The following is a 27,714-nucleotide window of genomic DNA, read 5'->3' as shown; positions in this document are numbered from 1 at the left end:
ATAAGGAGACTGCATGGAAAGAGGAGCAGAAATTTTCCACAGTGATATTTATTTGAAAGCTGCAAGTTCAATGCCACAAATTATTTTATCAAAATACATGTAAAATTAGCATTTATAGCTTACAATAGTACAAAAAAATTACATGAAGAACAGAACAAACGTGTAGGAAAAACAAACACACCTATTGCTGCTACATACAGGTCCTCATGCTCCTCTAAAAACTGCAAAGTTATAGACCAGAAAGCAGTTTGGACAAGACACGTGGAACGAGGTCTGTTATATGTATACCCTATACATCATTCTGTGAACTTGTCAGAAGTAACAGCCATATGCCCTGCTACTACTAATTCATTCTACGTTTGACAGGGGTGTATCAATCATCCAGAGCAAAGCCAATAGCTCAGACTAGATGAAGAACATCCATCCCCAAACCAAAGACAAGGTGGGTGGCTGACAAAGTGTGCAGAGCCAATAATAGTTATTAACAGCGTAAGTGTCTGCGCATCCCTTAGTTGATGAACTGATGAAGCAAATGGGGGACAGAAGAGGGGTGGGGAAGCAGGGAAATCACTGTTAAATACCTCAAAATCACTCTGGATTGGCACCCAGCTTTGTTACCAAAAATGAATTTTAAGAAATGATACAAGAATTGGTAGGACACTGAGGGCTGTTTAAAACACAGCTGAACTTAGAAGCTGGGGAGTGGTTTCTCAGCAGTCTCCTAGTGACCATCATATAGCTTTCACCTTCATATTTGCTTATCCCATTATCAAGCACAGGGAAGAAGTAGGCTTCATACTTGTTCTGCTTGTAACTATAAACCTGACCACAAGACTTGTGAATCAAACCTTTATTTAGCAAAGTCTCTCTGGTCGGGGGCATGGGAAGTTGAAGTGAGTCAGTAAAGCCAACAAGCTTGGAGAGCTCTGTCTCTATGGAGATGGAAAAAGAAAATCTAAAAGCAGTGGCTCTCCTCAAGCAACCCACGTCCTGAGCTGGGTGAACCACAGGACTAATGAGAGTTATCTGTCAAAATGGAAGAGGAGTTAAGGGACACATTTGCTTCCTGTCCAAGCTATCACAAAACTTCTGCACCATGAAAAGGTCTAATGTGACGGGTTATTCTTTGCTAAGTGAAATGTATACCCTTCTCAGAGCATATCTGTGCCATATGAATGTCTGTGCTGGAAAGATGAGACATCTCAGATGCTCTCCTGGCTTCAGGCAGGCCCAAAAGCACCACAAATCCTCATTCACCTCAGGGAAAAATCAAAACCAGGCCAGACTTCGAAACACTTCTGAAATCGTTTCAATTTAGATCCCCTACTGGCCTCAACTAGTGACCGAAAACAAAACAGCTAGGAACAAGTCATCTACATTTTCAGTCATCATTAGCGAAATTAATTGCCTGAAGCTTTTGGATGACATTGTGCTGTACACTGGAGAACAGGCATTAGTGACATGAATGAATTTTATCTAATAGCCAGGCTAACAGACAATCTCTATTCAAATAACATTACCTTAATATGAGAAAACCATGTTTATGGTACAGATAAATTACTAACTTGTCAGTCGCCCTGCTCATTTCTAATCAGGGCAGGTAACTACTACAGTGGCAGGAGTATATATTATTCAATGCATACTATTGTGCATCAAAACAATAGTCAGAGATACGGAGGGAGACCTTAACTGCCATATGTTAACCGAACAATGATTTCACTGGTTGGGAACCAATTTCCCAACAAAAGCCAAAGATGTTCACATCTCAGCAACAGAGCTGTGGAGATACAAAAGTGTATACAGGGCTGGTTGCCACTTCCAGACTTCCCCTACTAAGAGACGCCTTGTGACACACATTCACAATTTTACATCTTTCCAAGGGTGTAGCTTTCTATTAGATTTGTATTGGAAATAAAAGCCCTCCATTCCCCAAAACACAGCAAAATTGAATAATAATTGGGAAAAAACCCACCCCACACTGGGGCAGAACACAATCACAGAAAAGAAAGGAAGCTAGTGACAGGATTAGTTTGTCTTTTGCTTAACTAGGAACCCAACTAAGAGAAGAAATGACTACCAGATGGTATTTTCTCTTCTTTAACCTCTACTGCCATTAAACCTATCACCTAAAACAAGTAAGTAGAGATTATGACTGGGAGACCCTCTTGAAGAAAAAGCCAACTTTATCTGGGAGAAAACCAACTTCAAATCCATCCCACTTCAAGTGTGTGGTTTTATCTTGTCTTTTGAATGTCTTTTGAATTTGAGACAAACTAATAATCCATCCAAATCTCGCTATACAGGTGTGCCACATGCATAGAACTCTTCAGGTACATATTTTCAGTCTCAAATACATTCCAAAAAAGCATTGACAAAAATACTTATATATGTTATTTGATTCTTCAGGCGTCACAAAGCAGGATTTTTTTTTTAATAAATACTGCAGAAATAGGTCCCTATTCCTCACCTCGTATGCCCGCTGTCACTGATGTGCTCAGGCAGCTGCTGCCGAGACACAAAGTAGGCAGTGAACGCCTCTGTATTAAATACAATAAATACCATCTGCCAGCCTTTAAGTTCTTAACATATCTCTTTCCCCTCATGTTCCCTACTCTTTCTTTCCCTTTCTTCCCAGCCTCCTTTCTGTTGTGGTTCTCAAGCAATGATTACTAGTGTCAGTTTGCGCAACTCTTGCATCATGTCACCAGCTTACTTCCACAACTTGCCACAGAAACTTACTAACCAGAAACTTGCTGTGGTGGCTCGGCAGCACAACGTCTCTCATACACACTCTCCTTCCCTCCTTCACAGCGTAGACAGCCAGTGCAAGTTTCCTCCTCTTTGCACACCAGTCAGACTATATAACTAAAAATCAATTTATATGGGGGGAAAAAAAGATTCTCTTGCTCCCAAACAGGGCTGGTCCAAGATTTCTAAGGCTTCACCCCACCCCCTTTCATGAGGTTTTGGAGTTTTAACATCACAAATGAGCTGTCAAATTCATTCACCCACGCCATGGGGGTCCCTACCTTGCAAAGCAACTCTTCCAGTGACACTTCCACATAATTAATGCAAAAGAAGGGAAAAAAACAAAAGAACTTGCAAATTCTCATCCATGCTTTGAAGGCAGAGTCCTTGCAGTACATTACAACTAGCTTCAGGAGAGGCCGATGGTTGGGAGAAAACATGCCTTCAAATGCCTAATATGGGTACTCTGTGTGCTTAAGAATTTTGAGGTTTTCTACCTTTCAGGAATAGGAAAACCCCTCACCCTGCTACACAGAACAGCCCCCAGCTCCTGCAAGAGTAGACTGCTTCCTAGCCTTTCACTGCACAAATCTGAACTGTCACAATGCTTGCACTCGTAGAACAAATAACTAAAAAGAAAACATCTCCAAGGCTGACCTGTACTATAACCAGTTATATGAAAAACATTTAAGGGAAGAAGGGAAACACACACAGAGTTTACTAAGACTTGTTACTTTCCACCTCAAAGTTTCGCAAGAATGAGTCATTAAAGCAGTTAACGCTGTTCTTCTGTAGAAGTTGTTAGTAATTCCTTTGTCTAACTATTCTTGATAAGACATGGAAACATTTGCTTACAAGACTAACCATAAAATACATATTTTAAAATACAACTAAAAGCATAGTTATGCATTGACTCAAAAGCATAGTTACGTATTGACTCAACAAGTACGATAATCTGAAGATCTCAAGTAAGTACATAAACTGTTTTAAAGAGCAACAAAACTGTTTCCCCCCATGACATTCTTCATTTTCTTTAACCTATGAATCAAGGCAACACCAAGAAAAAGACCTTCGAAATTCTTATGGGAATATATGGTAAAAGCATAGTAAACTCTCCAATACAAATAAAAGGCAAGACAAGCAGGCAAGCAGTGACCTTCATTTCAGAGACCAGACAGGGTGAATGGCTGCATGATGAATAAGTATGCTGCACAGAAGACTGGGGAAAGCATTAAAAAAAATGAATATGTAAAAATAAGGCTAAAGACAGACAGATAGGGTAATCCAGTCCATGCCTGTCTGTGGAAGAATGATTTATAATAATAACTTACTACTTTTCCAGATTTTCAGACTACATCTACTAAGTGCACCTTCTAAATGTTTTCCATAGAACGAATTAAGTCTACAGGTAACTAAGGCAAGCAAGTCTATGATCTTCTCTGGACTACTCAAAAGCCCTCTGTGTACCACAGACAGGGTTAAATCCCTGAACGATACCTACTATATTAACTGCAAAGCTGCCTAGGAGGTTTTCAGAAGACTTCCAAGTATCGATGCCTCCACAGCCTCCTTACACGGGCTGTTCTAGTGCTTCATTATGCCACCTAATCTGACCAGTCATTTATTTCTGGTGTCTACTCCCTTCTTCTCTGCAGGAGCTATAAGTAATTATGAGGAAAACTTGAAGGCAGGAGTTCTGTAAGCTTGCACTGATTAGGTACATGAAACAATTGGAACTCAGAGCTTGACCATTATTACTTGTCTACAAGAAAAATTTTTAAAATAACTTATTACTATAAAAACGCATACATATATCTCCTGTGAGGGGAACACAAAGCTAGTTCTTGGTAAAGAAACCTGCAGCTGCAAAGTCAAGCAATTCCTTCCCCCTTTCCCCGAGATGAGGGGGGCCATTCACAGAGCCCAGCCGGGCAAGGCATCAGCTCTCAGCTTCAAGCAGATTCCCTCCCATTCTTTCCTCTGCATGAGCCACACATGCAGGTGTGCAAGTGAGCACCAATGAGGTGTAATGGAGTAAGCTAGTCCACTGCAAGACAGAGGTCTTCAACCTGTAGGAAAATCCAACCCCCGTCTTCCCTCACCACCACCACCACCCATTACCTACTCCCTCCATCTACCCCGGGCTGGTGATATAGTCACTGTCATCTTTGGACTCGTCTTCCCCTCCTTTAAAGCTGTTTTGCAGCAGAAGGAAGCTGATGAGGAGAAAATCATGCATGAGAATTTAAAAACAAAAACAAACAAAAACAAAAACAAGCAAACAAACAAAGCCTTTCTCTATTGTCTGCAGGTCTGTGTTTGGAGATCTTTTGCCCCAGTCCCCTCAGGAGACCCCGTAAGCAACTCCCTTGAATGCAACTCCTTTAATGAGTGAAATGGCTGTGCTTTTAGGGACAGAAATCGCCAGAGAGGAAGGCAGGAATTACGATTTTTAATTTTCCACCCATCACAATAAGTTACTGGATGTGCTTGCACAGAACGAGATAAACACAGGCCAGCTCTTTCATATTTTCAGGCTCTGAGACCCATTTATTTCAGCATTTGCGTGCAGGAAATTCTTTTAATGTACTTCTCTTCACCAATCTTGTATTCCAACAAAGACAATGTGCTGGTTTTGCCACAAATGACTGAGGTCAGTATAGCATGTGCTGCTGATCAAAGGAGTTAGTACCAACAAACAGTGAAAAGAAAACATGCCGCTTGGTAAGTTCCCATGACATCGACATTTGCTTCGCATGGGCTTGAAACCAGGCATTCACATCTCTTCCAGATGCAGTTTCTCATTGCCCAAAACGCCACTGCCTTTTTCCTGCTGTGCACAGGAGCACCACCAGAGAGGAACTGCTTAGCAAAGGAAAAATGGTTACAGTGCATCCACTGAAAGTCACTGTGCAAAACGAACACCAGTCTCATTTCAACACTTCCTTTTAAGCAACTTCCTATATACACACGCACCGAAAAGAATTTTTTCTTCATTCATCCTTGGCCTACTTGTAGGTTTTATTAATTTTAAGCCTGCATATCTTTAATTTAAGAAATACTGTCCCTACTTAGCTGCTTTGAGTAAGCCTTTTCACTGTTAAGAATGGTACATTATAACCATTAGGCTTATAATAAAGACCTCAAAGTTCAGTTCTTCATCCAAATTAGTTATCAGCAGGAGGGAGATGACAGACCAAAACAAAGCCCAAAAGCTACCAACTCCAGCTAGCAAGCAATCCCCAAGAAGTTTCTGGGAAGAAGTTACTGATGCTCTTACAGAAGAAGGTTATAATTGAGAAGATGAAACAATACACATCTGCCCTGAACACACATGCATGTTTTCCACAGTGGTGGATTCATGTAAGTGACTTCTGCTTCCTCTCAAAGAAAGCCTAGTCTATAATATATTAAAACCAGTCAGAAGATAGCTGGAAAGGATAATTATGATGTTATAGTTTCTGTCACCTCCATGATGCCTGTGTACCTCCAACTAAGATCACTGTTCCACAGACAATTCCCTGTCTTTGTCCTGTATCTCTACTCTTCCCAAATCCACAGGTACCAACCCTTCCTCCTCTCAAAGGCTAACGTATTGCTGGAGAAGTACTAGAAGTAAAGGGTACAATTAACCACCGTAAATACTTCAGAGATGTGGCCCTGAAGAAAAAACAGGAGGCTATCATAAATTAGCCAAAATAAGGGAATACCAATTTAAGCACAAAAGGAACAGAATTGCTAACAAGGCCAAACAAGAAGTCACTTGAACTATGAGTGAACCATCCTAATTAATATAGTAAAAAACCCGCCCTCAGGTAAAGAGAGGCCCCTACTAACAAAAGCCCCCTCCTCTCAGAGCATGCATAGTAAAAAGAGAGAATGCTGTGACTTTAAACAGAGATGAGACACAGCAACAACCATGGGAATGAGGATGACTAAGTGTAACTGTAGAAATTACTGATAACTGTTGCTTAACTGTTGCTCAAAAAGTATAAAAGCTTACCCTGTGCCAACCGCTGTGTGCTAGCTTTGCGTATGAACCACCTAGCACCCATCTCTGCAGAAATGAAATTAACAAATATCTCACCTCTGTGTGTATACTGGCTCCTTGCACACTGAGTTAAAAGGACTCAGATTTGGGACAACAGGATGAATAGATAAATGAACCTTTGATCAACTGTTCTCAATCTGAACTTAACCTGGAGATTGCAATTTCTCTTTTAAGCTTGAGGAAGGGCTTTTGCATGCAAATCCTTTCCAGTTTTCCAGGTATGTCAACTGGTCTAATAAGAAACAATATCTATATTATCCATTTTTCCTAACTCTATCCCAACTGTCTTCAGATAATCAGACAACGTCATCCCAAACAGTAAAGACCAGATACACTACAGTGTCCTGTTCTCCATGTGGACAGACACTGTCTGTCACAATACTTCATGATGTCTAACAAATAGCACTTCACACAAGTAATCTCCACTGCCCCCAAGAAAAGCAGGTTGGGCAGCTTTCCTTAAACCATGACAAAAATGTACATAAGGAGTATCAGCAAAAGTTTTGCCCTGTCTTACTACTTAAGGAGTATTAGGAAAAGTTTTGCTCTGTCCTTACTAGAGGGAAGCATCTTCTCTCAGCAAGCAGTAGCTGAGGTCTGGCTTCTCTGATATTAGATTATGCTTTTAACTAAATTATTCAGTACTTGATGTACACAAACTAGGAAGTCTAGTATGTTGATGTCTATGAGCACTGACAGGCATAAGAGATGAGTGCTGGGAGAGGAAACATGAAAAGAGTAGGAGAGAAACAACATCTTTTAAGTGTTCTGCAGTGATCAGTAACACAGCATTTGATAGCCCTTATCAGTTAGTTTAGCTTGGGCTTGCACATCAGCCACTTTCTAAAGAGACAATCAAACACCTTTCATACTCTGGCACACACACCCACCTTGGGACAAAGGGACAAAGCAAAACGCCACCTGATCCATCACAGATCCCTCTTCTGGCATGCCTTCATCAAGTATGACCCTGCATCATGCCTTACCCAGGGGAGTGTGCAAGGACTAACTTCTGTGTCCCGCTGATGAAGTTGTCGCAGCAATGATAGCTTGAATGAACAGTACAACAGTATGAGGTTACTCCAGCTCTCATTTTGATGGTTAGGGTGGTATATTACTGTCAAAATCCCAAAACAGAGGCTTAAATGAGAGCAGGATGACGTATATCAAGCATAAGCAAGTGCCATCTTAAATCAATAGACTCAAAAAATCAAATCCAACAATTATGCAGTTGTTACAAATCAGCTCCCAAACTTTTATAAAACATCAAATGCATGGACAAGTACCACGTATTTGAATCTCTACAGTTTCTTTCCAAGTTCTTTCCTGATACCAGAAGGCCTAGGAGCAACTTGCTCTGAATAAAAGTTGAGAATCTGGCATAACTTAATAAACTTTCAGAAGAAACATCAGCTATTTACAAGACTTACAGCATGTACAAGCAGAGGAAAGAAAAGCAAATAATTGAAGATGGAAACACAAGTAAAAAACTCAGTAGGTAACAAGAAAAAAAAATTACAAATATTGGTGAAGACAGGAGCCACTAGATGGGCACAGTCAGTTAAAGAATTTTACCAGTTTTGACCAAGATTTCAGAGATCAGAAAAAGAAAGAAAAAAGTAAAATTTAGCACGGTACATGCCAAAAAAGAACCCACCTGCTAGTACAGAAAAGGCTAGGAGTGACAGAGTGGAAATGCAACTCAGGACTACAACCTAAGTTTTAAACAAAGTAGATTTTTGCTTCTTGTTCCTCAATAACTGAGGCCGTAATATTTCATTTTGTGAAAAGACAGTATGAGTAAGTCAGGTTGGTTTGGATTTAAGTGAGTGGGAGAGGAGGGGAATGGATGGATAATCCGTTCCACTGGGATAGGCCCAGAATTCTCTTGATATGAACCCCATACTTCATTTGGTTATGGAAGGATTATTTTTTTTCATATTATTTGAGAAAAATACATGTTGTGGCTTAACCATGGTCAGCAGCTAAGTCAAGCAGCTAGGAGGAGCTCTGCTTCTGTACCAACTCTTTCTGAAGCAGCTCAACTCCCCTCATAACGTTGCTAATATTTTTTTCATTTGGGGTGCTGTGGGCCTCAGATCCTCTATACCCCCAGACCATAGGGATGTTATGATGCCCATCTTGATATATTATTCCCCAAAACCGGATCTCTCATGAAGGTCCTTTGACCCTGTTTTGTTTTATGGCAGTATCAGCTTTCAGAAAAATCTGGATTATTCTCTTCGCTTTCTCAAGCACTTCCTCAGCCATGTTGCCCCAAACTAGGTGTGACAAAGGTGGGTTAACCCTGATCAGCAGCTAAGTGCCACACAGCCACTTGCTCATTCCTCCCATCCCCAGTGGGACAGGGGAGAGAATATTAAGAGCAGAAGCAAGAAAACTCATGGGTTGATATAAAGACAGTTTAATAAGCAAAGAAAAGAGGAAGATGAAAAGGAGGAAAAAAAACCCCACCAAAACGAGTGACGTGAAAGCAACCACCTCCCACAAGCAGACCGATGCCCAGCCTGTCTTGAAGTAATGGCTGCATTTCAAAAAGCAACCTTCCCCTCAGTTTTTCTTGCTGAGCATGACATTATATGGCATGGAATATGCCCTTGGTCAGTTCAGATCAGCTGTCCTACTTGCACCCACCCCCAACTTCTTGCACATCTTCAACCTACTTGCTGGGGGGGAACAGAGCAGGGAAGAAGGGAAAGCCTTGATGCTGTGAAAGCACTGTTCAGCAATAGCCAAAACTGGTGTGTTATCAACACTGTTATAATTACAAATCCAAAACACAGCACCATACAGGCTATTAAGAAAAAAAAAAATCCGTACCAGCTAGACCCAGTACAACTATAAAGAATTCACTCTTTAAGATTAAATTCTGTCTCTGAATGGTGAGCAGACTAATGACTACAGCAAATGACTAAGACAGTCATTCAGTAATTCCTAGCCAGGATGAGAGAAATGTCTTTAGATAAGCAAACAACAACAAACCAAACAAACAAAACAAACACTCTTGCCCCAGTATCACCAATGAGAAAGCAACAAGGAAGACTGTTGACAAGGGAGCAGTATGAAAACAAAGGTAATGCAAAACTCATAATCTAAGGAATTTCAACTCGGGGAGACCCAGATGACCTCCCAAAACACTGAATCAGAGGTTAATGAAGTCTAATCAGAAAAATAGTTTCAGATTGAGCATGGCACCATGTTTTTAAAAATAGAGAAGAGTAGAAAAAATACTACCAATACTTAGACTGGTGAGTAGATAAATGATCAGGGTAACTGCAGACATAATAATCAGGCCTCAGTATTACATCAGAATGAAAACAAAACAAAACCAAAACCCAAGTTATTCAGAAGAGTTGTCTGCAAAAGTTGGAATTTAGGAAAACAAACCCTCTATAATTTTTCAGAGGCAGGTCTGTATGTCATTATCTGATAACTCTGATTTTATAGACAAAAGAGAGACTTCAAATCTAATGCACCCAGGCTACACTAGGCCATTCATATGGTACAATGAAAGAAATTGCTATTAAATCAAAGAGAAACTGAAGATTAGTAAACAGCTGTAAAGGAGAACTAAACTAAGAAGTGCAACTATCTCTTTTTGTTGTCTTTTGGTCAATCTGGATAAAGAAAGATCTCCTTGAAGCGTTCCTGAGGACTAAAGCATTCAATGCAAATTAATAAATGTTGTGGATAATACAAAGTCAGAACACATCTTAAGAATTAGATGACCTTGAGAGTTAAGGTAACAGAAATTGAATTAATTTTGATAGGACAGATCATTGTGTGATGCCTAATAAAATAGAGCCTCATAATCTGGAATGACAGAGGAGAGATATCTGGGAACATTAGCTTGCCACTGAAAGTTTCTGCTCTGTTCATATTATGCAGTTTTAAGGAGGAGAAAGATGGCATTAGGATGTTTGTTCCTGGAGAGAAAGGGAAAAGCGCATTGCACTACTAAGATTATCTCTGGGCCAGCACATCAGTACCAGACTCCACACTCAGGAAGGAAAACCTGAAACAAAGCAGATGCAGACCAGGGCTATCAGGATGACCTGAAAAGAGAAAAGCGTGGCTCACTTAAGCTATCAAACAAATGCTGAGAAAGGACTGGGTTGCCCCCCATAAATATGGCTTAAGGATGTGGGAGGCTAACAGTGCAGAAAAAGAACAATTTAAGCTAAATGCCACTAGCGCAAGAACAACAGTGCCTAAAATGACTGAAAATACAGGTATCTGATATTCTGAAGCTGCGTTTTAATTGCTTTGACAGATTAAAAATACTTTACACCTTTATAAATTGAACAAGATTAATCTTAAAAAGAGTACATTATACTGTTGCTAGAAACAGTATGAATTTATTTCAATGACTCAGGAACTCCTTTCTAGTCCTATTTCCTGTCATTAGAAAAAAAGCGAGATTTTCCAAACAGATTGTCTTATTGTGAGGGTGTGCTCGCCCCCCAACCTGACCTTTATCTCCTGTAACCTTGCCCCAACAATAACCACCCATGGCCGTCATAAAGGGTGCATCCGGTTACGATGGCAACGTAGATTTGGGGGAGACAGATAACAACAAAATAGCCAAGACTAACTTGATCAATGCGCCTGCCTAACCACAGTACTGATAAAGTACTGATACTGGTCAATATGCAAATATGACTATAAATCAATCATCTTGCCCCTATAAACAGGAAATAGCCCAAGAGCCCGTTGAGCTCTCCGCAGGCTGCACACCAGGATCTCCCTTTGAGTAGGGACACCTCTCAAGATTACACTTCAAGGTTGAGAGATTCCTTGCCACAACAGATCCTCAGTAAGTGACTAATAGCATGCTAAACCTTGAAGCTTCACTAAGATTATACCTTAGGTTGATTGCGCACATATAATCCTTTAGACATAAACCATTGACCACATCTGGGACTAGGATTGGATCCTGCCGCACCTAGACTCCACTCTGAGAAGGAGTTTAGAAAGCAAGGGGTCCTCTCTGAACCTCGTGAGTCAGCAGGTCTCCCTGACAGTTTTGTACGATGTGTACCTTTTGCCATCAAATCTTGCTAAACCACTGTTGAATTTACTATCAAGTTTTGTTGAAACTGCTGTTTTATATCAATAAATTTATTGCTGTTTCTCTCTTACGAGTGAAGTGCATTACTCCATCTGTGACACTTACAGACCAATGTCTCCTCTCTTCCATCACTGCTTGAGAAACACACTGCAGAGCTACGCTACCACAGGCTGCAAGGAGCATTCACTGGACAAGGAGGAAGCCAGTATCTTGCAGCAATATGCAAAAGCTTCTGTTTAAACAGGGTTGCACCAGCCCACAACCTTTCCCAAAGGAGTTCTCAGCTGAAAAAATCATCTTCCAGGGGGCCAGGATCTGAAAATTCAAGTATGCATAAAAGCAAATGTGAACTAAATTAATAGATATCACAGTCTTAACTTGTATTTATTCAATCACAATTGACTTCTTTGACATAAAGAATCATTAGTATTTCCTTAATTATAGGGCTATCAACATTGTTCATACTTAGGGCTCATACTTTCACTCAGAATACCCCCAGTTCATGTGACCGGTTTTTTTTTGCCTTATGCATTGCTTATATGTACTAATTAGATCATCTAAAGTTTAGGAAATTTATTTGACTCTTAAGTGAAACTTTCATCCACATATTTAGGAAGAAAACCTATTTTCACATAATTTCTCTCCTTCTAGCATGTATTCTTACAATATTCTTAATTTCTACATAAAGTTTATCCTCTTTAGTTTCAAAGCAAACAAAAATTTGGACCTTCGAAAGAAAGCATTTCAGACCAAAATGGCACATCAAGAGAGAAAATACCATTGTTTTTGTTGCTCTAAATCCATGCCTTCAACTTGTTTAACCTGTGTTTTCAGTTACTGATGAGAACAGATGTGAATTTATCTCAGAGAAAAATGACTGATGACAAAAGACGCTACTGGTTGCCATAGAAAGCAATCTTTAGCACAAATTGGAAGAAAAGTGAATTTGATTAGCAAACTGGGCAAAAGATAATTTAAATCCTAAGAAAATTTGCAATGCTTTGAAATAAATCCTCTAGTTACTCTAAGAGCTACTTTTCATAGAGGTGCAAACATATAAAAAGAACGAATTACCATCTCTACAGAACAGCAGAACAAGAAAACTAGGGGTAATGGCATCTAAGGTTCCTGTACTTTTCCAATAGTATTTGTGTTTGGCTTTTGATTTCAGATAACTAGCGCGCTCATAAGAAATATCCACATATTACTAGAAATAACATGCTACAAACAATTTATTTGTAGGCGTTAAAGCAGATAACTTCTACTTAGTGTTCTTATGCACAACATATTCTATCTGGATTTCAGGACAGGACACAAAAAGCTGACTAAGTACCTGTATTATATCATCAGAGTTAATGTTGAATAGCCACGGAACCTCTATCACTTTGAGAACATTGTTCAGAACAAAACCATTACTCATTTTTCACTTGCATTCCTTGAATTCCCTGTCTCTGCCTGTAATCTTACAGCATCTCACCACGTGAGGTCTTGAGAGACAAGAACTATGTCCCGGTGCTTATTTTAGCGTCTTAATCCCTAACAGTGACTTTCACAAAGTGTTCTTTAAAGGGACAATAAGGTCAGAAAATACAAATCAAATAAATGGCTTTCATGAATTAAAAATAAAGTACTACAGATAAAATATACCTGATCAAGAACGTATAAAGCTGTGATTTTCGTACTGGGTGTAGCATGTAACCCCTCAAACTGAAGTTATCCAAATATATAAATACACAAAAAGACCCACTTTTTTTTAACCAAAGACTGTAATACACATCAGAAATAGTACATTCTGTTAAGACAGACATACACGCAAAGCATGCAATATTACACCACAGGTAAGCACACCAGTGCCTCTGAAATCACATTTAGTTTGACTATGCTTGCATTAATATTTCCTCAGAACTTAAGCGCAGCAAGAAGGAAAGAAAAAGAATACACAGGCGGAACGTCGCAACCTGTTCAGACCACCTGCAGCTCGTATGCTCCAGCAGGCGAGGATGTTAAGATACCACTGACTTGCCTAACCTCTCACAGCTCAAACTAAAAGGGTGCCCACCAAAAAAAAAAAAAAAAACCCAAAACATTACTGGCTTCCTACTCTGTAGTCACAGTGGCTCAATACAACACTGCAGAAATACTGCGCAGAGAAGTAACTAGCTTCTTGCTTTTGCATGTTTGCTGCAACAGTGTTGTATTCTCAGTATTATTTGCATTGAATACCTTTCCTAGGAAACAAAGGTTTAGCTTACATGGTGTATGGCAACCTTGCATAATCATCAGGCTCAGAGTTTACGCTCTTCTATTCAGTTTCCAAAATGACAGCCTGACAGTTACAAAAGGCAGGCTCCGCTTCTCTGGTAACCACGACATTCTCCTATTCAATGCTTTGCAAATTATGAAGAGTATCAGTCAGACATACCATTTCAAGTAGGTACAGGAGAAATAGATACTGCTTCTTTCAAAAGGCACAATCTGACTTGTCACAGCAGTGGCAAAATGAAGATCCATCATGCAAACAAGGTGTGCATGTGTCAGGAGTAGAGAGGTATCACAAGATCAGATGCATACGCACTATTGATATTTCCTTCAACTTTATCACAAGTATTTCTAGCACAACAGAATCACAGGAAAAAAAACAGGAAAAACTTCAAGATTTAAGCAGGGGATACAATATTATACAAAGTATATCAGGTACCAGAATTTTCTCCCATGACAAACTGATTAAAACTCTACAGAAACCCCAGAACAAAAAAAGGCAGCCTATCGCAAGAGTCAGTGATTTCCTTGAACTTAGCTCCTTGACCACCTTTGTTGCCCCAATTTTCTCAAAATTAAAGATCCACAGGACCCATGTGACTCACTGACTTGGATGAAGTGTTTATCAGCTTGCAAGGTGATGTAGACAAAGTTATCCTCCTCCCATCCTCTAGGCCATACACACTACTGATTTACAATGGATTGAAATACTCTGCTTTAAATCATGCAGGTTGACATTTTCCCTTTGCATTTGGAAGATTTACAGCTTTTTAAGATCATGCCTTCTTGATGGTCATCATAGACTTCTCACAGGACTTCAGCCACTTGAAATTAAAAGAAGCACAGTAATAGCCCCAGTTCTGGTTGCTATACCAGACCCAACAAGGGCAGACTGCAGAGTTGTTAGGTTGCCAGCTGGCACTGTGCCTGAGGTCTTTGAGGTTCTGTGCAGGCCATTTGGATCTTCTCTAAAAATCTTGCCTAAAAAGCTGGAAAGCAGAAAGGCAGTGCAAATAAACATTATTTAGCATTTGATTTTACTGACCTGGCATGGAATACCAGGAAAAGTTAACCCTATCCCCACCGGAACCAGGACACCTTATTTGAAGGCTTAGACAATAACCTCCTGTGTTATCAACACTGCTGCTTCAATGTCTTTGCAAACAGCTTGCACCACAACAGAACCAAGAAGGGACAGGAAGAGCCTAGAAGTACTCGAGTCCTCTCTCGCTATGGGCCTGTTACTTGAAAACTGTGAAATTTTTGCCAGTTCAGATCTTTCTCCAACTGGAATTACCATGTAGCCTGACAGGAGTGGAAGAAGCAACGTCAGCAAGTTCAGCTGAAGGACAGAAATCACTCATGATGTAGGTTGCTGTAAGCATCATTCCTTCCAATTTTTTTCTGACTGCCAAGGGTGTGACTGAGAAGCTTGTGAAAAAACAGCCCAGGAGCAGAGGACAACAATTCAGCCAGATGGCATGCAAAGCCTCCTCCAACAGCCTGGCTCTGTGGGATGAAGATTGCATGGAGTCTTACACAAGGAGAAATCAACCCAGAGTCCTCAAATCCTTATGTTGCAGCACATCAGATCACTCCTTGACACAGTACAGCAGTGGGCCAAGCAAGCAGATCTTAAAGTTCAGCAAGGAGGAATTTGATTTATGAACTTTGTGCAAGAGCTACATCCTCTTGCAGAGAAAGATGAACAGAAGGGAACGGAGCTTCTTCTACAGAGGGTCCAGACCAAGGGGTCAGCCCCAAATCTGAAGACAAAGTCTCTCTCTGCTCTTAGCTAAGAAAAAATAGCCAAACAGCAAAGGAAAAATAAATCTAAAACAAGACTCAAACCTCTGTTTTAAAATACACTTTGATTTTCAAACCAGAGATGGCCATTTATTTAAAAAAGCCCACACAACTCAACAAGGAATGTGGACAGAAAGCAGGGTTTCATCTAACATGCCTAGGCAGAGGGCACAGAGGGAGCCCTAGGCTGGCCACAGAGCCCACGTGCCGTTGCTCACCTTTTACATGTAGAAAGCAAAGGCAGGGCACGCAGCGTACAGCAACAGTGCCCAGGCAAGCATGCAAGGCAGAATTTTTTTATGGAGCACAGAGCATGCAAAGGCTGCTGAAAGCAGAGCTCATTGATAATTGCTCAAAGGCATGCTCTATGTAGAGGTAGTCTGTGACTGGCAAGGAATAACATGCTAAAAGGAACACTTAATAAATGCTCCATTTGGAATATTAAAGTACAAACAAAACTACCACTTTAAAGTGATAACAACCACCTCCTCCCAACACCTAGTAATTTGTAAACACAACTTCAAGATAAAAATCACAGATTCAGAGAGAGGTAGATATATTTTGTAGTTAAAAACCAAACCAAACCAACCTACTAACCAACACCAATTGTACCCCTCCAGCTGATTCTGTACACTATAAGAATCAAATGTAACTTCAAGCTGAAATGTGATTTTTGCATTAGCCATAAGTAAACATTAGTTCCTGAAGACTGATGGTACACAGATATTTTTCTCCCCACTTCCCTCCCCAAACAGACACTCACATTTACTTAAATTGTCCAGATCCTCAACTGGCATAAAATAATCCTCGATTCCAGTGTAGTCACTGTTACAACATGCTGAGTTACACAAAATAAGGATTAGACTCATCACACCCGTTACAAAGCTAAAGCTTTATCTGTAGTTTGATCTTCTTGGCAATTGAACCTCAATGCTTGCTTAGTCATAGAATTAAAAAGTCCATGTACACATACATGAACTGGCTAGTGTAGTAAGTGAAAAACATGTTGCTTTATTGAAACATTATGGCTGTAATTTTGAAGGCCGATATTACACAATGAGAGTTCTGGTGCTTGCTGTGCCTCAGCTCCATGAACATGATCCACTTCATTTTCTTACAGAATGAAGACAACAAACACTTTATTGATAAAAAGTGTTTCACCATTTTTGATGGAGTGTCATCAATGTTTTCTCAGATGAAACATACCAAACAAGATAAACTACATACAGTTTAACACGGCCAAGCTTGCGTTCCTGTAACACAGCCAAGCTGTAATTGCTTTAGGAATCAAGATCAGAATCAGTTTTAATGCAAGATCTTAAATGCACAAGCCTTCAATGTATCCTGAAAGTCAGAGTATTTCAGATCCTCATAAGGACTATGATAGGAACTGAGAAGTTGTGGTTAAAACCTGTACATTAAGGCACGCCTCTAAAATTTTAGCAAGCAGCTCTGATCTGGGCACAAGCTTTGCACAGGACCCTTGCAGTTACTGCAGGTGTACTGGCACACTACCTCACTTCCCAGCTTCCCCCCAGCTCCCATTCCCATATTGCCTTCCCTCTCAAAATGCATACTGATCATTCAAGTTTGACCAAATAAATTCTGTCTTTCTAATGTAATGCTCACAAAACGTAAAACACAATTTTTCTTCAGGTGAAGAAGAAATTTTAAGTTGGCACATGTATTCTTGATGCAAGAGGTTTCAATTGATGCTGCCTTCTCTAGTGCAGTCCTGAGCTAGCAGGGTGGAGCAATACAGAAACAAGTTTTGTTCTTTTCTTTAGCCACTGTTCCTTTTAAACTACCTCCATACTGAAAGTTAAAAGCAACCCTTCCTTCAGAAAAAAAAACAGATGTGCACTTCAAACATTTCATTTCACAGCTTTTTTCTGTCTTTTATCTCTACACAATCTGCCTACAAAACAGCTTCTTCTCTCCAAGTTACACAGGGTGTGGAACAAAGCCAGCCTTGCAAGTACAACGGGTTTAACACACATACAGATCTGCAGTAGTCAGTGTTTTGAAATGCTCTTTTCAAACCCTTTGGGGAAATTAATTGTTTAACAGCCACATGTGAGAGATTTGTGTCTCACATTTGAAGGCTCCTCTTATCCTTCTTCCCTGAGGAATTTAGCAATACTCCTACGTTTCAACAAACCAGCAGTTCCTCCTGGCAACAGGACCAGTCAGTGCAGATAACAATCAAGCAGGCATTTCCTCCTGCTCCTCTGTCCACCAGGGCTGTCCCCAAAGGCCAGCACACGACTCCTTGTTGAAGATCTAATGAGGCACCGAAGGGAGCAGCAGAAATGACCTTCCAACGGTAATACCAGAAATCAGTAGAGGCGCCCTTCCAGACAGACAAGTTGGTCCCATGGGTTTCTTCTACCAACAGTTATTTTTCATATCTCAAGAAAGACATCCTACAGAAGTACCCACCTGCCACAGCCCTGCTTATACATGAGAGCAGACAACCTTCCTATCCCTTTTTTGGTCTTTTAAAATTACAGGACTCTTCTATAGCAACAAATCTGGAAATAAAGGAGAGACTGCAGCATCCTGACTCTCAGTCTCTGTAGGAAAGCCGGAGACAGCATTACCATTCCCACCCCATTTGGGACATAGTACTCAACAGTATTTTCAACCTTCTCATACTGTTCACAGGAACCACCTTTGAAAAACAGTCCTGAAGATTACTACAGCACTCTAGTATCCTACATAACACAGGAAGAACCTAGCATACCACCGCTCTTAATAGAAGTCCAATCCCCATCTTTCCAACACAGAAATACAACTTTTCAAGGACTTATTTACATGGCATATACATTGAGTAGCAGTACATCAGGTCCTGTCTTCGTATTAACTATAAGTCAATAAGTTTAATAGTGTAACCCACACAGCTTGGGATGCTCCTGGGACATTGTTTGCCCTTTTGCTCACCTGCACTCGCATAATAGTCTACTTAGCAACCATCATTTGCTTTCCACATGAAGAAATTTATCACTTCTTATCAGAATAAGGCCTGTATCTCAAAGACTCATAGATCTGCCATTCCAGACTTTCTAATTCTCACCTGAGGACTGCATGCACCTACAGGAAGCTACAAGCTATCACCATACAAATAAGGAAATTTAAATCACCTTTCAGGAAACCTTGAATTTCAGGCATGAATTAATGGAGATTTCTAGCACTGAGTGAGAGCCTATGAAGACACAAGGAGGACAAACTCCATGGTAAGCTTCAATCCAAGAGAAATTTTCTGAACTCTCAGCATTTAAAAAATACTGAAAATATAGTGTCATAGTAAAAGGAAAATATACTGTGGAAAAATAGAAACTCTAGATAGACTAAGAACATGTGGAAACTAAAGAGGTATGTCAGCTATTTTGCCTGTGCATCTTCCTCCTCCTTTATGAGCACAAAAGGCAATACATGTTCAAACAATAAAACTTTAATTGATATATCTTGCTGGGCAGGACAACTCATTGATAAAAATTCAGCTAAGCTCAGTTCGCATTCAATTTCTGAAAATATAACCCCATCCAGCCAATGAAAGCACTTTTCTGAATATTGCAAGGTTAACATCCGCCTCCCTATCTTTTGCCTTTGTACAAGGTTTTTCACATAGGCCCTACAGATACATAGTTTGAGTTTGAAAGAAGTAACAGATTCTTCAGTTCTCTACAGCTAGCTTGCCAATATAGAGTCCTCAGCAAACTACTATTAGCACATTGCACATCTTCAGATAAGACACCATATAAACTAGGGAAAAAGCCCGGAAAATGTCAGAGAATGGTAAGAGTTTGTTTGCTTTAAGAAAAAAAGAAAAAAATCCAATAAAGGACTCTCTACAGCATTTGAGGGTGGTGCAGGAAAGGAACTCCTTTACAGCAGCAATTCTATATTAATGAGAGCCCCTGTCAAAAGCCTCACAGCTGCAGATCTCCCACGCTTAGCAAAAACCAAGGGTAAGCTTCATTAGAAATGACAGTGAGAAATCAAGTCTGTACAATCACTACCTGTATATCCTTACCTAACACAAGCAGCAGATACATTCATTCATCAAAATCTTTCATTAGCAGTACACATCGATTCCTAGATTTTATTTTGTTTTAACAGAGCCATGTAAGTACTAATGAGCACTAAGAAATTTATGTACAATGGAAAAACCCTCATGTATTTGGAAGCTCACTTGTTTTTTAACTTTCAAAGAAAACCTCACACTCAGAGATGCAATATACTGGAGATTCAATTTAGAAACACAGGTAAGTAAACTGGAGAATAATCAGACTGAAGTGTACTTCCTGCTCTTTAACACCATGAGAGAAAGGAAATGTTAGTTATTGACACTCCAATGCAATTTTCTTGAGTACAGAAAAAGCACACAGATCTAAAATACTAATAAAAGTGGGCTAACAGAAGAGCAAAACAATCTACCCACAAACTATTACAGTTTAATCTCTTATACCTCTATCCCTTTGTGGCTCCTTGTTTTGTTTCAAACGTTATTTCAGCAAGGACCAAGTGGGTCTAGCAAAGGGGTAAATGGCTTCCCAAAACCGAGCAGATGAAAGAATTGGTTTGCACACATTTCCATTTGGTTTCTTATCCACAGTTAAAGGATTCCTACTTCTGAACACAGTGTTGGAAGAAACATGTTTAAGCATAGACTATGCCAAGATGGATGTAAAGAACAACATATATTTAAATTACCCAAGAAGATCCTGCTACCTTGCAACAGTCTCCAAAGTGAGAAAACAACATAATCCTCAAATAAGAAGCCTTAACCTGAAGGTTGGAAACCAGTCACAAGAAATAAGCATCTACCCATAGAGGAGTACCAAGCACGTGCACTCAGAAGCTCTTTCATCTCAAGTGTCACACTGAAAGACCTCAAGTACCTGCTGAAAGGAAATACTGCTTCCTACTGGTTTGGAAATCCTCCTGCAAAAAGTCAGTCAGACACCAGATACTTTAATTGGACCAGCTGCTGAAATCCTCGCTGCAGGATGAGTCCGATAAACCTACTCCACAACAACTCACTGCTATGTGACTTTCATGCTTTTGGGAGACAGAGAATCACCTAGGTATGCACTTAGAGTATATTACAAAATACTTACAGTATATTGTAATATACTTACAGTATATTACAAAAGGGAGCAGGGAGGTAGAAGATGTAGCCAACCAATAGCAATGAGACAATACACCGCACCTCACTTGGATGTTACACCAGTAGATGCATTCCCTGACCAAACACAGGAGAATTCAAAATTCCCCCAGTAGTTCTGCCTATGGAAGTAGTGTTCTGCCCCAGACAGGGTTGGATTACTGCTAGTTTGTATTTGCTTGTAACTGGTGATGGCAACCAATGAGCTATTCTCTGCATTTTTACAGGGTGGTTACATAGGGTAATCCTTCAGATTTGGTACCATTTTAGCAATTAAAATCAGCCCTACAGCTAAAATGAGTTTCTACAATTATGCTACGTCTCTTAAGGAGAATTTGATCCCCTGATTGTGTTATTTACCTTTAATGAATAAACAACTGTAGCACGGAACTTGTACAAACATTAATGTCTTCATATTCTGTGCTATGGCTTGGATCACTAGATACCACGTTCCCGAGTCATATCAGATGGAAGCACTTTCACAGAACCATAGAATAGTTTGGGTTGGAAAGGGACCTTTAAAGATCATCTAGTCCAACCCCCCCTTGCAATAAGCAGGGACATCTTCAACTAGATCAGGTTGCTCAGAGCCCCATCCAACATGACCTTGACTATTTCTAGGGATGGGGCATCTACCACCTCTCTGGGCATCCTGTTCCTGTGTTTCACCACCCTCATTGTAAAAAATGTTTTCCTTATATCTAGTCTAAATCTACTCTCTTTTAGTTTCAAACCATTACGTCTTCTCCTATCACAACATGACCTGCTAAAAAGTTTGTCCCCATCTTCTTATAAGCCCCCTTTAGTACTGAAAAGCCACAGTAAGGTCTCCCTGGAGCCTTCTCCAGGCTGAACCACGCCAACTCTCTCAGCCTTTCCTCATAGGAGAGGTGTTCCAGGCCTCTGATCATTTTTGTGGCGCTCCTCTGGAGCTGCTCCAACAGGTCCATGTCTTTCCTGTGCTGAGGGCTCCAGAGCTGGATGCAGTACACCAGGTGGGGTCTCATACAAACACTCCAGATTTACCCTGGTTCAGGAATCTAGGAAGCTTGCTGGCCAGATCTAATGCTTAGCAAAAGGTGCTAGACACATTGTGATGTGAGATGCTAGACACCAAACAGAATGTGGTCCACCTTCTATTGCTTCCCTACCATCCCCCTCTCCAGTCTGCAGGCTATCACCATCACCTTTCTTCCGATCAGGTATCTGAGGGGAAAAAAAAAAAAAAAAAGAAAAAGGGAAAATGAAGACATGAAGCAACCTCTACAAAGGCCCCAGCAAAAGCAAAATAAAGATCAGTGACAGTGAAGATGCTCCTTTCATTAAGGATCAGACTAAGTGCCTCTAGCTCTTCACCAGTCTTGGACAGAAAGCATCAATACCAAAAGTTTTTTTCACATCCATTTTCCCAGAAAGCACTCTCTTGCTCCTAAACTAAGAGCTGGTCATAACAAACAATATCCCTTTTAGGCTAATTAGGAACTCTGCTAAAGGTCATGCACAGATGTCATTCAATCGCACCTTCATGAACAGAACAGCACTACATTCACACAGCATGCCTGCAGTCAGCATACAGTCTTGGTTGATCCACTAAAGCTCACTTTCAATACCTGAACCACAATGAAAACTGGATAACAATGCCTGCAAGTGGCATAAAATGAGAGGGACTGAAATGTTATTAGTTGATACAGTAAGTTAATGGTAGTAGGGAAAGTATGGAGGCATTTGCTAGGCACTGCAGAGGACTTATTCATAACTGAATATAATTCCACTAACGTATTCTGGAAAAAAGGGAGTTCAAGCTGTGATGGATGCAGAGAACAAACACATTATCTTACTTCGCCAACAAAATAATGGAGAACCTGCTGCAGTGATTGGCTCCTTCAGTCTTTCCAAATTAGAGAAGTTCAAGGTTTGGTATCAGTGGGGAACTGTACAGATCACCACCACCATTGTCACAAGTACATAACAGATATAAAAGGATATTAGGAAGCAGGCTGGAGGAAGATGTTAACGAATTAGAGTAAATGACACTTTAGAGTAAACAACTTCCAGTCTAACAAAACATCTACATTGTCAAGGCAAAGGAAACTAATAGTTTTTGAGGGCAAAATTAATTTCAGGATGAGAAAGATGTACCTGGATCCTTTGGAAGGTTTCAAAAGGGAAATCAACCATAAGAGCAAATATGATCTACCAGAAGGAAACTCTGTATGCTCATATGTCGTCATGCACACAATAATTCGGACAACTCAACAGTAGGATACTGGGGCACATGCCATCATATGACAAGAGAATACTCAGCAACAAAAAGAAAACATTTCAAAATCACACCCACAAACAAAAATGGTATGATCTCCCCGTTACCCCTAAAATCAAGCCTGACTGATTCTATGAAGGGCAATTATACAGCCTAGCACTTGAAGAGTCGAGAGATTCATATTTCAGTATTATGGCATACATCTCTAAGTCTACTTTCCAGCTCCCTGCCCCTAGAAGAAGACTCAGACCCCAGAATGAAGCAAGCAAGAGCTGGAAAACACACCAATACAGGCTGCAGTGTACTTCATTGCTTGCAACATTTAATCTACCTATCCCTCAGTATTATTTTGTGAACAAATACCAATACATTTTTTTTACTTACAGACACGTTTTCAGGAGAGGTACAATCCAGAGCTCTTCGAAAGACTGCTTACTACTAGTATGTTTTGGGCAAACAAAAACAAAACCTTGAAGTCATAAAATTTAGAAACACAGACTGTTTAAAATTGGAGCACAGTTTTGCCCCGTTAAGGGATTTTTTTTTAAAAACACTAAAAGGCAATACAGCTGTAGAAGCTAAAAATATGCTGCTACAGAGTTCATAACTTGTCATATATTATTTTAAATCAGAGGAATACCTCCTGCAGCTCCTGTTTGGATGGCTTCAGTAAATCAGATACTACTTTCTCACATTCTATTGTCCTTGCTAGCAACAAAAGGTGAGATCACTCCTGTCACTTTGCTCATTTTTCATGAGATCTTTTTTATGATGCAGTGCTAAGTATGTTACTACACTACTTATAAGGAAGGGAAGACAAAGCAAGTTAGAAAATTAAACATTACTGTATGATGACATATACATACACTCCTATCTGCTCCAAGCATATTTTATATTTAACGAAATCTGTCACACACAATATACCCCTATGAATTTAATTTTTGAGAGCAAAAGAATCCAAAGATTCAATGATATCCACCATTCTAACAAAAGTAGATTTTAAAGAAAGCTCATCATCTACCCTTATTGTACATGGCTCAGTGATCAACAGCAACGATTGGAACTTATAAGCAAGACACCCACTGAGTCTAACATGTAAACGCCTACTTCAGATTTGCAGGGAACATGGGAAGAAAGCTAAGACTGCATTACAGAAATGAGGTATGGCAATGGTTTGTCCAGAGTTACCCAAGGTAGCCCGAGTGCTGAGAATAAAACTGCTACAGCAGCATGCAGGCTGCAACAAACACCTCACCAGCCAGGTAAGTACTTGGGCACCTGCCTAGTCAGATCTGCCATGCTACCATAACTATCCTGCCCTCAGTAGCAGAATTTATCTGGACTGAAAGGAACATGGGCATTTCCTTGGTACGCTCTATTTCTACAGTTATTCCCATGGCATGGCTTGAGGGAAAACGAGAAGGCTAAGCTGATGGTCTGGCTCTCCAAAGGTCCAAATCAACATTTTCTCTTTGCCATGACTATCAAATCTGACCTCCAATTTTCCCTTGGTATTTGTTGTAAACCATTCATAGTCTTTACCAGTGGCTTTGTACGAATGTGGTGTGTGGAACCAAGACAACAAAGGCTTATATGGACAAGTAGCACTTGAGAAAAAGTCATTTTGCACACATTACTCAAAACAACATTGCAAACAGGCTAAGAAAGCAGTCCTAAGTGCCCTGTGAAAGCTCTTCGCTACATCTACATTGACAAGCACAACTCAATTTGCTTTATAAATAAAACAGTACACGATTATACTAAGGACACTGTGGCATACTTTGAACAACAGCAGACAGCTTCCTTCTGCAGTGCAAGACGGCGGTAGAGGGAAGTGGAGGAAGAAGCAAGCCCTGCCTCTCTGGGGCCCTCTTGCTTCCCCCACCCCTTCCCGCTTACTCAACTGCGCCAGAGGAGAGAATTCTCCTCTCTGTCCCAGCACCACCTTGGTACGAACAACAAGCAAAATAGCCAAGGGCTCCTCTGAACTCCAAGTGGGCAGCACATGCAAGGAAACAAAACAATCTTGAGAATTAACGTGGCCCGCATACTACCACAGAGCCTTATTTGGATGCCCAGTTCTCACATTGCAAAGCCTACAATTGTAAGTGGAAGGAATGAGCTTCACTGTCTCATAACAGCCAGCCAAGATGATGAACTTGAAGCAGTGCTCAATTTCTTCTGGTTTTGTTTCTAGAAAGCTCAGTCATAAGAAGAATAAGTTTCCATCTTGTTTTTGCTGCAGTCAACGAGCAGGCATCAGGGTGCCTCTTTCCATGCAAAGAAGGGCCTTCCCCTCAGAGGGATTTACAAACTGCAGCCTACATAATGTAACTTTACCCAGAGGTGTAATAACACCCCTTTCATAGCACAAGAATAGGTATTAGTACTACTATAATTTATTTATGAAGGCAGATTAGAAGCTAAGTCAATTGTTTTTAAAGCCCTTCTGCACCTGTCCACATCACTGTGCCATTGTTGGCAGCTCTTTTGTTTATGCAAAGTTCACCTCGTGCCGCAAGCCAGCAGAAGGCCAGTTTGCCATTCACGCTGGGAGCACAAGGTGGATCTCAGCACAAGGAGAAGCGAATTTTCCCCCAACACAGTGGGCAGCAAGAGGACAAGTTATCAACCACTGCTCCACTCACAGGCAAATAGCTTCCTGAGTAAATACACCCAGCACCACTGAAGAAGCCATTTGTCCTGTATGTGGATGTCCCACTCCTATAGTCTTGGCACACAGCAGAGTTACATCCAAACAGCCCGCAGGAGCCCAGCACACTCTGCTCACCCCAGGGTAGCACTGCACCAGCCTACCAAATACAAACTGGTTCAGGAAGCACAAACCACTTTTCCTCTGCCCCAGTGAGCTACGCAGCCATGTGCAGACATGGCACTAATAATCAAAACAACCTGTGTTTGGCCAACTTTACAAGCTAGTGCAGAAAAGCTGTGCATACCCTTTGTGGTGGTTTGCTGTCCTCAGACAAGGCGGAGGAGGAAGATGTATTCCCACCTCTTCCAATTCAGGCACAAACAGCATCCATGAGAACTGTGATGTATTCCACACTAAGTGCTTCCTTCCTTGGCATACATCTTGTCCCTCAGCCTTTTGGAAAAAGAGACTGAGGATAAGATGTCCCTAAATTATTTAAAAGTAAAAAATAAGATTGATCGCTTGTCCAACCTTTGTTCTAAGGCCATCTTCCAAGCACACTTATTTTTAAAATTTTTATTGTTACCACCTTGTTGAGGTTTGCAGTGTTCAATTTCCTTATTAGAGGTGCACTCTGTGGAGTTCAGTATTGGGGAGAGTGTATCAGGGTTGTCATTTTACAAAAGAGGGATTAACAGGCAGTTGAACCAGTTAGTGAACATATACTTGGAGCCAGAAAATATTTTGTGAAAGTTAGAAGTCCAAAGGTTTGTGGTTTTTTGTTTTGTTCTGTTTCTTTAAGTTTAAAACGCAACAGAGGGTGCGTAACCCTTACTAGTCTTTTAGCACTAGACCATTTCAAGACCAAAACAGACAAAAGTCTGCTCTTTTCAAGTTGAATGTCCACTCTCTGCAACTAAAACTCTTCAGTAAAGTTTGAGAAATACAAAGGAAGGAGGACTAGAATGTAGCATTACCTTGTAGATAGTTGTCAAATGGGATAATGGCATCAAACAGGAAGAGTTTATTCATAGCAAAACATTAAAAGTATTTTGGAGATATAAAAGCAACCCAAACTGCAATCTGGTGAATGGCTAACACACCATGTGTGGAGCAGGAGATTCAAGCTGAACAATGGCTGAACATTCACCTGATTCAAATTTCATAAAAAGCCATGACGGAAAAAATGGCATTTTTTTCATTTGCTACACTGCCATTAGAAAGTTCTCCCCGGTGCTAAAACACAATTAAGCAGGTCAGTAGAGAAGCTAAACTCACCCAATCTGACCAACCCAGGATTCACAACTGGTTTGAAGAAAGGCAACAACTTCCCAATACCAAAAGGAGGCTGAGGGGAGACCTTATCACCCTCTACAACTACCTGAAAGGAGGTTGTAGTGAGGTGGGGGTCAGTCTCTTCTCCCAGTAACAGGTGACAGGAGAAGAGGAAATGGCCTCAAGTTGTGTCAGGGGAGGTTTAGATTGGATATAAGGAAAAGATTTCTTCCCCAAAAGGGTTATCAAGCATTGGAACAGGCTGCCCAGGGAAGTGGTTGAGTCACCATCCCTGGAGGTATTTAAAAGACGCGTAGATGTGGCAGTTAGGGACATGGTTTAGTGGTGGACTTGGCAATGTTAAGTTTATGATTGGACTCGATGATCATAAGGATCT

General features: G+C 40.5%; 1 protein-coding gene across 2 annotated transcripts in view; it reads right to left on the bottom strand.

Moving 5' to 3' along the window:
- Nucleotides 1-27,714, bottom strand: part of AGPAT4 (1-acylglycerol-3-phosphate O-acyltransferase 4) — an 84,329-nt gene that overhangs the window by 38,168 nt on the left and 18,447 nt on the right. The gene's annotated exons all lie outside the window — the stretch shown is intronic.

This window comes from Rissa tridactyla, chromosome 3 (genome assembly GCF_028500815.1).
Source record: "Rissa tridactyla isolate bRisTri1 chromosome 3, bRisTri1.patW.cur.20221130, whole genome shotgun sequence".
Taxonomy (NCBI): Eukaryota; Metazoa; Chordata; class Aves; order Charadriiformes; family Laridae; genus Rissa; species Rissa tridactyla.
Note: the sequence above shows the minus strand (reverse complement) of the source record. Positions and strands in the feature narration are given on the sequence as shown.